The sequence below is a fragment of the Caenorhabditis remanei genome, chromosome IV, assembly GCF_010183535.1.
Source record: "Caenorhabditis remanei strain PX506 chromosome IV, whole genome shotgun sequence".
Classification (NCBI taxonomy): Eukaryota; Metazoa; Nematoda; class Chromadorea; order Rhabditida; family Rhabditidae; genus Caenorhabditis; species Caenorhabditis remanei.
Genome location: NC_071331.1, coordinates 18976950 through 18989638, shown reverse-complemented (window position 1 = coordinate 18989638; position 12689 = coordinate 18976950).

Below are 12689 nucleotides of genomic sequence, written 5' to 3'. Positions count from 1 at the left end.
CTTTATATCTCTGAGTAACTTATGTGATAATATTATCAATACCTTTTTTCCAACGTAATATAATTTGAAAGCTAACATCATGTGAATTCCAAACTTGTTTTCGAACCAGTAACTAACCTCGTTACACGGCTTTTTGTTCTCAATTTATTTGCTTTTCCGTTATATTTTACGTAAATGCCCTACATTCTATGGTGTTAATAACACTGTTAATTTTAGGACAAAAATCGTTATAACTCCTCCCACTTATGTATAAAGCAAAGTTTGAAAACATTTTCTCCGAGTCAGATCTAGACTATTCCCTAGTCATTAGATTTCTGACATTCAATTTTTTCTGTTTCAAGAAACTAATGAAATCAGGAAACTACAACAAATTGCTAATAAGCGGATTGCTGTATTTACATAAACATAATTGTTATTTAAAATTTTATATTCTAGCACTTTCAAGTATGTCTCAATTTTGAAAAAATCCTCAAACTACAAGACAAGTTCCTGAAGCAGTAATTATGTTTTATAAAGTCTTGTTTCCATTTTCTGCCAATGCCGGTGTTCAAAAAACTTTTAATACAAATATCTACTGTTTCATTATAATTATCTAATTGAATTCATTCACTAGATGTATTGACTAGATTCTTTACATAGAAAACCGATAAGGTTCGACTTATAAAACCGAAATTTTTGTTGAAATAAGATTGAATGACATGAGAAACAAATTGGAAACTGGAAAAGAAATAATGAGTGAAATGTTGGGTTTCAAAAAAGATATAGTTTGAAACAGTACAATTTTTGAGAATGTAGTAATGTTTTCATCGGTACTAAATTATTGTGGACTCCAATGTTTTTTTTAGATCATAATTATCTGAAGCAATAATTGTTATTGAGCACTGTCGTTTTTTTTCCAATGATTGTAGATTGTTTTGTTTTAAATATTTTTAATAACCGAAAAAGTAATCAATTTACAACGTCGTGTATAAAAGCTAGTTCTGTATGAGAAATTTTAAAATACAAAAAATTATTTTATAAAATACTGTTTCATTGGAATCCGAAAATATCTTCTAATAGTTCATTTTCTTACTTCAAGAATTATTTAAATTGGTGCACAATCCGCTGAAAGCTCTATCAACATTTACCATATTCTATAGAGTTTATAGAAGAATACAACAAAAATAACCGAAAATACCGACAAAATTTAAAAAACAACGCGATCCAAATCAAATTTCTAGGCCACGGAGCCCAATTTTCTTTGGCCATTTCAATGACCATACTTTCTGACGCTCGCTCTCCGGTTCAGGACGAAATTTAAAAAATTCAAGTATGATATAGAACTCGGCGAAACGCAAGCATTATAATATGAAAACATCATAGCTGACCACAATATGACTTTAAGTTTTAAAAAACTGTACATATAATTACTGTTTCTTCCAACATTAATATAATCAAAGCGGGATTTGAGCAGTAATCTTCCTTTCCAATTCTCTTTAATTCTATCACATCACTGACCACTGTCCTCTCTTCTCCTCCCTCGATTTCTCTTTCTCTACTCGATTTCCTAAGCCGTGAGCTTTACATTGTTTGGCAATGTGCCACACCGTTCGACACTTGCTTTTTCTTTATCTCTCTCTCAGCAGTCTCCTTTCATAAAACAAACTAACAGACACCAAGAAGTAGAAGGAGACAAATCAAATAAACAGTTCTGATTGACTGGTTAGAGACTACTTCTTACTACAAACCGGCTGGCGCGTCTTCAGCGCGCGAAATTATTGAAATGGAACGTACACTGGAACGACAGGTCATTGAGCAAAGTGTAGTGATGTAGAGTAAAGTGTGATGTTTGAAACCGGAAAACTATTTTTTGAAAATTCAATTAAAATTTTTCACTGTTCCAGGAAACAGCGAAGTTTAGATTACATTTTACATAATTTGTTGTTAAGAACGGTGTCATCAATTTCAAAGTTCTCATTTTCACAAATGATTTATATTACTCAGAACCGATGGTTAAACGTCTTATTAAAGCATGAGATAGTTCTATTTCTGACATTTGTGATTACGAGCAGCACCCTGGTAATGGTGTAGTTATCCTGAAGAATTAGAAAAATACATGTTCTGTTCTAGCAGAAAAACAGGCATATATACTGCAAAAACTAACAAGAACGGGGCATTTGAAATTTCAAAGAAATGAGAAATAGCTTTTTTTCGGTTTATATTTTTTTAGCTTACCTGATTAAGTAAGATACATAACAAATTTTCTAGTCAAAAATAACATAACATTTTGTTACTGTTCCAATATTTCAGCTCTACTATATATATTTTGAAATATCAGTGTCTCATTCATTTGGCTTATTTCTCTCTCTGCTTTTGTTAAAAAATTCTCTAATTCAAACAGGAATACATGAAAATATCGGTTGTAGTTTCAGGATTTTTTAGATTTTTCTAATGGTTTTGATAGGTTGATCAATCTTCTCTTTTTTTTATGATTAATCCATTAAATTGTTTAAAAGTATAAAAATTGTTATTTACTGAGTTAAAACTTTTTAGCCATTTCTAAGAACCGATAGCGATGAATGAACTAGATTTTAATGGAAAACTTTTTTAAAAAAACCTGAATCTTGAAACAGAAAAGTACTTTTACAAAAAGAGCTTAATTGGAAATTTTCTACTGTTTCTAAATTTTTACATTTATTTTTCCATTAATAGTTTTTATATTTAAGTTTTTTGCGTATTTGATCCTATCTTGATTTTGATAACAAAATATTTTAAAACAATTAGTTAATCAATGTACCTAGATTGTTGATTGGGCGTTTAACATTATCTAATTGTAAGACTTTTTCAAGATATAGTAATATTTTGTCACTGTTTCAAAGAAATTCTAATAATTGATTTCAATCGGGGGTACCTTAATAGCGTTTCTTTATTGATTTGATAGATAACTATCTAGAACAGTAGTATTCTGAGAATAGGTTAGAGTTTTGAAAACTATTTGGAATTTGAATTTTGATATGTTCAAATGTTATTCAATACAATTATTTTGAAGTGTATTTAAACAGTCCAAGTTAGAAACAATAATTTCGATTAAAATTAGTTTTTCGAGATTTTGTCACTGTTTCAAAGTTTACACATTTAGTTATCATCAAGAATTATTTACAAAGGGTCACTGGAGAGCGCTGAAGAATAGAACGGTGACAATTTAGAACCGTCTAAAATATTAGGGTGTTTCATAAGTCTTTGCACTTTTTCTATCAGTTTTTCATCAAATTTTTCTTAATGAGAAAGAAGTTCTAATAAGTTATATATTGTCCATGAGTACTGATAACATCTTGCCAACATTGTGGTAGTTGGGCAGTTCCGGCCGCGCAGAACTCTGGCGGCTGCGAGCTGAAGAAGCGATCAAGGTCTGATTTCTCTTGCATTAGATAATCGAATTTTTGACCAAAAAACGAATTTTGCAATGATCAAAAAAGATGATAATCAGTTAGAGCAAGGTCTGAAGGATACGTCGGGTGGGGGAGAACTTCAACTCCCTGAGCCTGTAAGAAGTTGCGACTCTTGGTAGCAGAGTGTGAGCGAGCATTGTAATGCAACAAAACCAAATGACCGATTTCCGGCCGTGATGAGCGATGGAATTGGATAATTTTTTGGAGTTGTTGACAGTATAAGTTGACTGTTATTATAACACAATCCGGAAGAAGTTCGTAACAAATGACCCCGTTTCTGACCCACCAAACTGATAGCATCATTTATTTCTCATGCATCTCTCTTTTCTGGTCCGTCAACGGGTCGTCATTATCCAAAACTCCCTGCTTTTTACTGTATTGTATACATAGAGACCTCATTTCTCATTTCTCGTAACAATATCAAGAATCCAATCAACACTACGCTTGCGACGGAGCAAAGACTGCGACAGGTCACAACTGAGCTTCAACTGAGAATCTGTCAGTTCATGAGAAATAACTTGTCCGTATTCTGCTGTACTTCCAGATTCTTTCTGATGTCTGAATATTGTTGCGAACGAAGGTCCAGTATGTGAAGATACTTCACGTACACTGGATCTAGGCTCATCCTCCTAGAGATCAGAGATATCATCGTCGATATCTAAACGAGGCCGACCAGAATGAGACATATCATCTGCATTGTAGTTTTCTTCTTTGAACTTTTTGAACCAAGTGATTGTTGTTTTATAACTTATGATGTCCTCACCAAGTGTTTCGGTTATATTTCGATAAGTTTCCATTGCGCTCAATCCTGGGAGGTATCCCAACAAAAAACACTCTTTTAGAGCATTGCGATCTTTGGCGAGTACTTCTGCCATGGAACGCTGTTCTGGGGACTTGCAAAACAGAAATGTTTCTTGAGGGTAACAGTACTAGTTAATAATAAAAAAGGGTCAAAAGAATGTCATGGGGACACAGCGCAGTACGTTGAAAGATATCAATAGGCGAAAAATTAATACAAACGGATTCCTTTTGGACTAGAGCTCTAATTTGTAACAGTTATATTTTTTCAGATCTCACTTTCCCTGTTTTAAGATATAACAGTTCTTCTTTTCCTAAAGATTAAAAATGAACACTCCACAATATTAGAATTTTAGGTTTATTTAATACAAAATTATTGTGCCTGAAACAGTGAAATAATATACTGTTTCAAGTTTCGATATAGTATTGAATTCAAGAATTGAGTTCTGCTTTTACCCAAAATTTTGTATACAATCGCGAAACCAAACATCACAACGCTTTTTTAAAATTTCAATACAATTCTATATGTCTGTCTGGAAACCGTAAGATTTTTCACTGTTTCGAATTTTTTATAACTCACTTCAACAAATGTAACCTCAGTATTTGCGTGATTAGCATTGAACTGTCTAGCTTAAAACTATTTAGCTCAGTTTTTTTAGTTGAGATTATGGCTCAAAAAATAAAATGTATTCAATATGTCAATATATTTCAGTTTCTATGAAACGGTAAAAATTTCGGATCTTTGACTTTTACTTCATTCCTAAAACCGTTCCTAAAAACCGTTCCCCCCTCATTTCTTCTATTTATTTTGCATGATTTCTCCCAATTCTTTTTGAAGTACAAAACTATTACACCACTACCACCTAAAACCCAAAAGTTCGTGTGCTCCCTCCCTTTGTGCGGTGTCTCTCTTTTAAACTGTCTATATTTGTGAGTGCTCACACACGTGTGTCTGTGTCTCTCTGATTTGTGTACTCTCTCGTTTCCCTTTGGCCTCCAAGTGACCACCATCACATCACCGCACCCTCTTCAACCTCAGAGAAATATTCGAGAAGAGTAAATACAGTACTCTCTGACTGTGAGCCCGCAAAAGGGAGAAATTGACTTTAGCCCTATCTCTTTGACTCTTTCATCTTATCCATTTTTATATCAATTTTATATAGATTAAGCTATACAGTTTTATTGAGGAGAGAAGTGGGCGGAGCCTAGACTTATAAGATCTTTGTCCGTCGGTTGATTTCTTTGAGAATTTTCAAATGAAATTAGATTCGTAACCCAGAAGTGGGCGGAGCTAGTTTCCAAGTGATTTTTTTTAAATAAGCGATGAACCTTTTTGCTTTCTTTCATTAATTATCCAATTCATGAGATATCAATTGTAAAAACTCTGAAACAGGATTTTTTGTCCGAATGGTTGGAAATGCATTCTGGTTGTCGTGCTCTCTTATTTTTTTTATTGTCTTGAAACAGTAAATTTTGAAGATACAAAAAATAATTTCTGCTTCACAAAACTATTATATTCTCGATTTTCTGTGAACAGCTCTGTTAGCACTAAACTGTCGTCGTTTTCATAAAATATATATATTTTAAATTACTGTTTCAAGCAAATGTTATTATCACAGCAAATTCTTCAGTATTTACTGTTTCCCTTATTTTTTTTAATCATCATAGTTTTCATATATTTTTCGAGATTTCATTAAAACAACTTTCACGATAAATAACATGAGGAACATTCACCGTTTCACTAATTTTGGAAGACATGGAGACTCCTTCGCCAAGCTATTTTATTTGAAATCTTCTCGCAGAAATCCCAGATCTGAAGTGATAACTAATTAGATATCAAATCAGATTTTCACCGTTTCAATAACTCATCTTCATTTAATTAATCTTAATTATGTACTGGTTGTTGCAAGCACAATACTATTAATTAAAATCATTTTTTCACTGATTGCCACAATCTCTCTAGTAAAAAAAATGCTGTTTCAGAACTAAATCTTAATTTTTTCAAATTTATAAAGTGTTACTGCGTGCCAAGTATATAATAAGAATCTCCTGGTAGTTTAGAACAAATAAGTACTGCTTCAAATTAAAAAAGAAATATTCAATCTGTTGGAGTTTGACCATTCAAACTGTCCATTTTCTCGCCTGTTTATCGTATCCCAAAGTACCACAAAATTTTGCTGTTTCAATTTTTTTCAGTTATTTCTCTACATTATTCGTTATCCATTATTTGTCAATTCCCCTCCGTAAATTTCAAACTTTTCCCTGTTCCAGTTTTCCATATTTTCCATTCCATCCTTCTCCTTCTCCTCTCAAAATCATCCGTCCCACAAACAATGCATCCTGCCAAAAACTTTTCCCATTTTGTTTTCTCCTTGCATAGCATAACAGAATAATTCCATGTTTGACCCTCTCCTATTGTCCGTACACACCTAATCGCCTTCTTTCTCTTCTCTTGGCTCATCCCTCTTTCGTGCTCCGCCAATACAGAAGGGAAGCTCCGCGTTTGTTTCCGAACGAAGAAGAACTTGCGCCTAATCTTCTTTGTATTCTGAATTATTTTCGGAATGGGAAAAGATGGAGAATGCATGTTTTGAAGTCTCGTGCTCTCATTTTCTGTACAATTTTTTTGTAATTTTTGATCTACTCTTTTGGTGATAGTTCCTTACATATCAGTTAAAGATTAATGCTTCCGATAAAATTCTAATTTCCATGATGAGTGAAACAGAGACTTTTGTAATTTAAAAATATAATTCTTTTCACATTTTTGCCGGCTCAAAATTTCTGGCCGAGTTTTTCATTTAAATAAGGAAAATCAGAAATAAATTTCTCTGTTTCAAGCAATTTTAACATTTTTTAACAGTTTTCCTGTTGTTCAGTATACAGTTTGACGATACATCGTTAGGGATGTTGCGGGCGGCCTTCGCCTTCACGCTGCGCCTGCTTCATTTCCCAATCAGGCGAAAAATGCCGTATTCATTTCTAAGACAGGCGATTTTCGCCTGTTTAGTTTTTTTCTCGCAGGTTTTCATTACCGCTTTTCATTTTTCGGCAAGTATTTTTTTACGCTTTTTGAAATTAATTTCTACACAAAATTAGAAAAAACTGCATTTTTTACCACTGGGAAATGAAACGCGTCAAAACGTTGCGTTTTAAAAACAGGCGAAGGCGGCCTTCGCCGGAAATGAAAAAGGCGAAGGCCGCCTTCGCCTGAAATTGAAGCGGCGAATATCGCCGTCGGCGAAAATGAAAAAGGCGAAGGTTACCGTAAAACGCATTTTTAACATCCCTATACATCGTTCAATAAAATTACAGAAACTTACTGATTGAAATAAGCATTCATCAGATTCAAATGAGAAACTAACGTGTCAAGATAATATTCTGTAAAACAGTGAGTTTTATACCAAACGTTTTGTTTAACTTGTCTTTTCACAAAAACTAGAATCTATTAGAAGAGTTAAACAAATTTCACGTCAAATATGGATAAAGTAAACTTTTAAAATCTCCACAGACCTATAGAATTCATGAAACAGTGAAATAATTTTTAACCAGTTTTTGGCATTCATTATAGTACCTTTACTAGAATAATTTTTCTTTCAAAATTAACATCAAATCAGTGAAACAGAGAAGTTTTGATTTTAAAAAATAAGCATAAGGCTCATGAACAAGCAATATATTTATTACCAGTCGGTTAACGCAGCCTAACGGCTGCTCAACCTCCTTCTCTACACCACCCTTCTGGGTGTTACAGCGCCTGCGGCGCTTCTCAAATAGTTCCGACTATCGAGGCCTCAGAATTCTCTGCTACTCCTGGATCGTAAAACGTCTTCACTTGTCGGTAGTTTTTGTTAACTAAGAGAGGCGAGCGGAATTATTCACTTTTTTCTTTCCGCCTTCCACTTTCTTCTTTCCGCCAACAATTTTCCTATTTTCGCTTTTCGTCATTTTAAGAATTTTTCCTCTGCTTAGAGAATATCAGCTTGAAAAATTAGTTGGCTTACTCGAATTTACTGAGATTTTTTGCACCGAGGCTATCGGTTTTTTCAAAAAAGCTTTTCACAACAAAATAAAAACAAAATCGTCTTCTGAAATATGACTTCTTATTCTGCCTTCCGCATTCTGGCATTTCAAAAACCACATTCCGCTCAACTCTGTTAACTAAGGCAGCCTGTTCCGGTAGCGAACAGTTAAATTCCCTCTTCAAGAGGCGAGTGATCTTTCAAATATCCATTTTAAGTTTCGACTTCCTTATTCACAAATCACCATCACTTCTTGAGTAGTATTTTTTCATTCAGAATACTCCTAGTAGGCTTCTGGGTGTTTTTCACTGTCTTTTTTTGGCTTGAGACTATGAAACCTTTACCAAAACCATTTTGCTGAAATTTGGTCTACTATGTTTTTTCGCTATTCTATTCACGTCTTCAAAACATGCACTTCAAGTAGGGACCGCAATGAACGTGGGCGGAGTTTTTCATTTTCTTCTCTTGGGACGTCATGGGGAGGTTATTGAAATGTTTGGTGGACTGCTCTGAGAGCCCAGTACGATAAAACAGAATGAAGACTTTTTACCCCTATGTAATCGAGTACGTAGAATTCGATGAGCACACTTTCCTTCCACCCAATTGTATAGTTTTCTCAGAAAACTGAAAAAAACGTTTTGCTTTTTTCAGAAAAATGTCACGTTTAATTTGTTCTAGGTCGAACACGCATCATTTTTTGACAGTTTCTAATAGTCCTGGACATACTCTAATATGTTTTGAAAGAAAATTCGTTTTTCGTGCTGTCGAATTTTTTTGGGAGCCATCTGAACTGCGAGGCATCACACCAAAAAACTTTCTGTGATAACATATCTATTTTCTGACATATTCTTTTTGGACATCTCTTCAGGTACCTGTCCCAAAATTTTGAAGCTTATTGATTTGTAAAATGTAGTTTCCTCTGTGTCGGAAGACAACAGACTCAGAAAGAAAATCAGTTTTCCCGACATTTTAGGTTAAAGAAGGTCAAACACGCATCATTTTTTGACGGATTCAGATTCTACGCAAAATTTCGATCTAGATCCACTTGGAAACAAAAAATTTCGTGCTGTCGAATTTTAGATATTTGATGTTTTATCTCGAAATATGCTGAATATCCTTCAAAAAAATTCTCTTGAATTTCAAAAAATCGTCAAAAATATTTTTTCCTATTATCAGCGTCACATTTGTGGTCATTTAGTTGAGTGGATAACACGCAGGGGTTTTAATCAAAGGGTTTCTGGTTCGAACTTTCCTAAATTTTGCAAAAAATTTGACTGACTGAACGTGAAAATAGAAGATATTTTTTGCGTGGTCAGGAAAACAAAAGAATTTCTCCAAGTAACTTCGGAGACTGTGAATATTTTAGGGAAAAAAATTAAGAATGTACTTCCATTTACCTGAAGAACAGGCCAGGATGGAGATTTTTTATGAAAAAAATGAGTTTGAAAAAAATGTTGCGGTCTCTAACTTCAAGTAATCTTTTTAAGTGTTTGATTGATCGGCGGCAATGCCGCGTCCCTCCTCCAAAATCTTTCAAGATTGTTTAGTATGGTTTTATCCAAAAAATTCTGCTTCCTGAATTTTTGACTGTTCGTCGGTAATGGCTCCTTATATTTCTAAGTTTAAAAGTTTAAAAAAACCACCTTTTTTTTTCTGGAATTTTCTCAAAATTTCGAGTGAATGAAAATCATCATCTGAAAGTAGTCAGATTCCTTACTATTAGCAGATAAACAACAGATTGGTTGAATATTATCTAACCTGCACCTCAACATCTGACTCGTCTCGTCCACATCCAACTGTTTATAGCAAAAAACAGGTCAACGTTTGCAGAATAGATCTGACCCAAGACTTGTAGTACAAACCTTTCAAAACATTATGAAAATTTGAAGAAATGAAATCATTTGTAGAATGAAAAATTCTATAACTGTTTTCCCCGTGAACTCCTATTTTCCTATTTTGGAAATGAAAACCAATGAAAGGCTTGAAAACCACGTTTTTTTCACGTAGTGACCTAGTTTTGAACTTTTCTAACTAAAAAAATAGACGGGCATCATCCGGGGAAAATTTCCAATCGATCTGTGTAAATTTCATTAAAAACGGTTCAGTACATAGGGCGCTAGAGTCGGCGACAGACGGACAGACAAACGGATCTGCTGAATATTATTAGTAAAGATAATCGAAAAGTAAAAGTTTTGAATAAGATTTGCGGAAGACTATTTAAATAATAAAGGAAATTCCAAAACTGAAAACTTTTATAAATGCCAGTGCTGTTTAAGGAATCATAGTAAGTTTTTACCCCGAACACTTCGAATTTTTATGAAAAAGTGAAAATTTCAATTTCAATTTCTATTTAAATTTATTGGTTAAGAGGCAAAGACTAGTCCAGATAATAAGTACTTTGAAAGTGGCGGCTAATTAAATTTTAGAAATAGAAGATAAACGGATTATTTTCTCCAAAACAGTGATAAAGAAGCTTTAAGAAAAAACCTGCAAAAATTTAACAGAATTAGGACAGTTTTAGAGAAAAAACATTTTAAAAGTAACTGAAACAGTATTTTTTATAACAAAATCTGTTTGGAATAGATCTAGTCATACTTTTATTAACTCGTTATTCGCAAATTTCAATTACCTAGTCAGTTAGTACATAGATATTTTATGAAACAGTCAGTTTGTAATGGTCTGTTTTTATATTAACCAGTCGGTTGGCGCAGCCTACGGCTGCTCAACCTCCTTCCCTACACCACCCTTCTCAGTTTTACAGCGCCTGCGGCGCTTTCTAAATAATTCAGACTGTCGGGCCATTTAAAAGGTCACCGACTTCTGGATCGTAAACTTCCGTTCACCTGTTGATAGATTTTGTAAGCTGAGCTGTCCGTTACGGGAGAGAACAATTGAAAAATCTCCTGATGGAATATGGAATTTAGAAAGAACGGTTTTTGAATTTAATAATCGGGATCTTCTTCCTTTGATTTCCTTCTCGAAAGGGGAAGGGATCATTGATATATCAATTTTTGATTTTTGACTGATCGGCGGCAAAGCCACCTCCCTGCTCTGGGTATTGAAAACTATGACAGTGCTTTAACAAACTCTCATCTCTCATCTTTGAATTTATTACTTTTTTGTAGGTAACCGAGGTACGACAAAGTTCCTTATTCACAAATCACCATCTCTTCGTGAGTAGTATTCTTCCATTCAGTATACTCCTAATAGTAAGCTTCTGGGTGTAACAGCGCCTAGGGCGCTTCTTTAATGGTCTGGACATCCGAGGTCCCAGACTTAATTGAGCTAAATACGGGGAATGTCTTTTTTGGCTTGAGACTGAAAAACCTTTACCGAAATAATTTTGCTGGAATTTGTTCTTCTATATTTTCCTCAGTTTGAACATGTTTTTACTGAAGCTCAGGAATTTGGATGCTTTCCTATACCTCCAAAAATATAATCCATTTAAAGTATTATATTTAAGTTTTAGAGCAGATCGAAACTATCGGGGTGCAAATTTATAGAGAATTCTCAAGGCGCACGGAAAGTCAATTCCCCTTTTAGAAATTCAGATTTCCTATTCTCTTCTTCAAAAAATGTACTTACAGTTTTTTTGAGTTTTTGATATGAAGCTGCGGACAAAAGTCTTATTGTAAACTACCATCAGCTTCTGACACGGTTTTTGTGGGATTCTAATTTTTTGAACACCGTCAAAGTTGGAACTCAATTACCCATTATGATGGAATCGTAGCGGTGTGAACAGTGTCAAAAGATTGGCGCAGATAATCACTTACAGCCACTGTTAGCCACATAATCACTGTTAGCCCTTTTGATCTACGAAATCTAGACTGTAACGAAGTTATTTACAACTTTCATATACTGCCTGTCTATGTTCTTATCAAAACAAAAAACCAAAAAACTTTTCCGACCTGGCGGGAACGAACTCATCACCCCATGCGTAAGAGTCATCTACGTAGACCGATACACCAAACACGCGCGGCCGTGCGCGCTCAAGAATGCAGTCAAGAAACACCGAGTCAACAGTTGAGCTTTCTACCACCCTGTCGGGACACACCTTTTCTCAACGCTTTTTACTGTTGAAATCGGTATCGTCTCCAGAAGACGTCAAATTTGATATTTTTGAAAAAAGAAAAAGACGGGCATCGAGTGGTGGAAATTTCTGATCTTTTGGTCCAAGTTCGAAGAAAATTGGTTCAGTAGGAAGGGCGGTAGGATCGGCGACAGACAGACAAACATACAGCCGTTTGCGTTTGTTAATAGTAAAGATAATCAGTGAGCTTGATCACGGGGTCTGGAGGTGAGTACTGAAATTAAACGCGCTCCGCTAAAATCAGCGAAAATTTTAGCGCGAAATTCAAAATAAATTCAAAAGTTTTTAAAATAGAAATAATATAAAACTGCCGAAAAACTGTCCAAAAAAGCGGAAAAGGTGACATAAATCGCCTCA